General features: G+C 44.0%; 1 long non-coding RNA gene across 1 annotated transcript in view; it reads right to left on the minus strand.

The window, feature by feature from the left end:
- LOC108447084 overlaps window positions 1–3,848 on the minus strand; it is a 20,385-nt gene extending 16,537 nt beyond the window's left edge. Inside the window, exon 1 of the long non-coding RNA XR_001862480.1 lies at window positions 2,966–3,848. This is a non-coding gene — a long non-coding RNA (uncharacterized LOC108447084). The remainder of the gene's footprint in view (window positions 1–2,965) is intronic.
- Window positions 3,849–3,888: the final 40 nt, after the last annotated feature.

Below are 3,888 nucleotides of genomic sequence, written 5' to 3' on the forward strand. Positions count from 1 at the left end.
ATTCTGGATAGACCCAGGATGGATAGTTGGATGGATAAGGGTGATGTATTTGAAACAGGAATGAACATGAAAAAATGATCATTAGGAAAGGAAGGAGCTAAGTGCTAAAAGTCTGAAGGATCAGAAATGTCGTTTCATACAAACTGGATATAAGAGAAGCAAAAACAAAACCTGTGAACAAGCACCTTTGGAGTAGTGAAGAGGGGTATCATTTAAAAAAGTATCATAACTCCACTGTGTTTTGTGATTATTTTGCAATATTTCAGACATCCTCAATGATCTTGTTGCCTCCTTTTCCCCTAGCCATGCAATGTGGCCACCTTGCCTACCTCTGTTGGCTTCTGGTCTTGTTGGCAACATGAATGAGTAACAAGAACCACACTCCTGGACTACTTAATTTCACTGTGCCACTAAGAAGTGTTATTTTAACAGTAATTTTTCTTTGTTCCAGTTTCTTTATCTTCTTGGAAGTGTTGCTGGAAAAAAATTCATTATTGTCTATAAAATTATTTGATGACATTGCTATGGTGATGCAAATTATATTGAATTCTTATATTGGATTCTTACAATAGTCACAGAAAAACAACATTGGGTAAATCTTTTCCAAACTCTTTGAAATTGGTTTTGAAATTATTACACCAGAGTTAAACGGGCAGAGCTCTACTAGGCTGGGCAAAATTAGGCTACTCAAAAGTGCATCACTAACTGTAGATTGCTGCATATGGTCAGTGAGTGGCCTGGTTCTAGCTGTGCAGCTGCTCTGGAGTTCTCTGTTGCCAGAGGTGCACAAGAAATGGACCACAAAGTGGCCATAGACATGGACAAATGGCATAGAGAGCTACATCTGGGAAGCTGGTGTTTCTATTTCCTACAGTCTATTCTGTATCTTCTGTCTACTCAAATGAATGCCGAATTCCTGGGGCTGACATCAAAATCACCTTCCTTGAAAAACTGAAGAAAATACTGTAACCCTTAATAGCAATGAAACCATAGGGATCCTGTAAATGGGTCTCGTGAAACATCTGGAATGTAACTTGTTTTCAAATCATTTATACAACACTGATAGGGCATTTCCCAACCTTATTTCCCTTAGGTGGCTTTGCTGCCTCTGCTTTTCCTACCCATTGCCTCCTTGCCCCATCCCTCTTGCCATTGCCTTCAGCTGTTCCAATGCCCAGCCCCATTTCGAACTTAATCCCTCTCTTCAACTTCTCTTCACTAGTCCCCTTAGCTTCCCAAATTATGGTTGATGGGGTTTTTTTGTTGCTTTTAGCAGATATGCCCTCAAATCCTTGGTAATGAGACTGCAACAGTTTATCAGCATGTGCTCACCTTTGTTCCTCATAGTTTTGTGCCTCAGATGGGCTGATTTCTAATAGACCTGAAATTCAGCCAAAACACCTGGTTTAAATCTGAAGCTATTTCTGATTAATAGTGCCCCCAACCCATGGCTCTCCTAATAGTGTACAGTAATATGAAGCAAGGAGGAAGGGCATGGATGCCAGCAGCACTGGGAACACCAAATCACCCTGGCAGACTGCAGGCATTACAGCGTGGCAGGCACCTCACAGAGTGGAAATGACACTGTTGCAAGAAAATTATATACATAATAAATTGCAGAGGTCATGCTGAGGCAAGCTTTTCAGCACTATACAATACACATGGGAAGAAACAGATCTGTTAGCTTGTTTGTCCTTCCAGGATAGCTGAATACCAGGGAAGTACTGACAATTTTGGGGAGCTTGTGAATGCAAGATACAGCATTTTCACAGGAGTCATATCCAGATACTGGAAGAACTTTTCACAAGAGAAAAGAATGTTGTTTAGGTTTGCTGCTCCACTAAATATAGGACTCCTATCTCTGCAGTAGTTTCTCTTTAGATATGTACTCCTTTCTCCTTTCATTCTCAAGCACACCCAGGCACACAAACAAAAACAAATGAGTTATAAACTAATCAAACTTGTTTTCTTCAGGTTGGAAAGGAAAAGAGATTAATATTTTGATTTCAATTTCCAAATCTTTGGGAGGTGCTCAGATATTATCTGTCATAGTGCTTCCAGCTTCTTGCTGTAATGGTATCAAGTATCTCCCAAGCAATTAAAAAGCAACAAACAATATCGAAATATATTTTGCCATCAGTTCTCTCACCCATTTCTGCTAATGAACAAGCATTACAAGTAGAATTTTTAACTGTGGAGTAAAACTGTGAGCTTTCAGTGAGCAAGAAGAGCTGTAAAAAAAGGCAACATTTATTTTTGGTTTTGGACCTCCAAGATTGAGGTCACTTTTTGTTCCCTCAGGAATGAGATATTTTGTCCAAATCTGGTCTCAGTAACTCCTAGAGTCACAAGCTGCCTCTGTTTGTACAGCTTCACTGTTCCTAGAGAAAGTGATGGGCATCATCAGAGAAGAACTGATGGAGCCTAATTTACTCAGGCCAGTTCCACAGAATTTCTCCAAAAGCAGTTTGAAATGGGGTGTTGAAATCCAGGTCCTAGCTGAAGTTAGCATAAAAAATACCGATGTGTGTTGCTGTATCAGTAGCCTAGAGCAGCCTCTGTTTTCATGGTGTGAAGCTTTATGCTGAAGCTGTCTCATGCCAGAGTCTGCTGCTGTATACATCAGTGATTTATTTCCCCAGCATGGATATTTGGGACTCCTAAAGCAGTTCAGAAGGAGCCAAGAAATACAAATACAACAGTATCCTCAAAGAGCTTGGCATTATGAAGAAAGCAAGTTCTACATGTTGCAAGCATTCCTTATACACACACACAAATGGCATTATTTGGGTTCAACTTTCACCAGATGTTCTTCCTCTGACACCGATTTTCCTTGTGCATTATGAACAGATAATCCTACTTACACATCCTGTCAAGCACACAGAGCCGAGTATTATTTGTATACTGCTTCTCTTTAAGTTGCCCAATAAATATTTCAGTGGCTTCATGGATGGGGGACACTTACAAGACAGCTCCTCAGGAGGCACTTCTGGGAGAGGAAGAACTTTGTCAGCTGGAGTCCTGCGGTTTTGCTGTATTATTCACTGCTGTGGGCTTGGGGAGGAGGAGAAGAGCCCTGTTGCAAGGAGTAATGGAAGTTGCACTTCGGCAATGGGCGATAGGAGGCAAGGACGCCAAGTAGCTGCTGCTCACTGTCTGCCACTGGGATACAGGTAACCACGTCTACAGCTGTAGGTACCAGGCCGAGAGAAGGCACCTTGAGGAACAGTTTCTAACTTCTAAGAACAGAAACCAACTAACTTCGTACAAAATCCCGGGCTGCCAAGGACAGAGCCACCTACTAAGTCCGAGAAGCATTGGCTGAGTAGCAGAACAGTGGGAGGCTAATCATGAAAGACCTGAAAATCACCAGTGTTTTTATGCTGGCCGTGATGTACATTCGAGAAATTTTTGGCGAGCTTTCAAATAAAAATAACTCCGAGAAGAAGCCCGATCGTAGAAACCAGCCCCGAACCCCTGCGAACAGGCTTTTTTTTCCCTTTGCGCTTTCCCTAGCCGAAGGTGACACCGAAAGAGTTTCTGTAAAAACTTTCCAGGCTGAGAAATACTAAATTACTTCCTTCAGGGGCGGAGACACCCCCCACTCGCTCCACGGAGACTTTACCCGGCGCTGAACCCGAACAGGGGCCCACTGAATCTCCCGAGCGGAGCCTGCCCAGGGGAAGGGGAGGCTGCCCAAGGGGAAGGGATCCCAGGGCAGGAGAGGCTGCTCAACGGGAAGGGATCCTGAGGGAAGCGATCCCGACCTGAGGAAGAGCTCCCGCCCCCTGCCCTCGCCCCGCGGCGCTGAGGGGGCGGGGCGTGTCACGGGGGCGGGGCGCCGGGCGGTCACGTGACGCGGGAGAGGTCCGGCAAGGCCCGAGGAGG

This window comes from Corvus brachyrhynchos, unplaced genomic scaffold (genome assembly GCF_000691975.1).
Source record: "Corvus brachyrhynchos isolate BGI_N302 unplaced genomic scaffold, ASM69197v1 scaffold44, whole genome shotgun sequence".
NCBI classification, from domain to species: Eukaryota; Metazoa; Chordata; class Aves; order Passeriformes; family Corvidae; genus Corvus; species Corvus brachyrhynchos.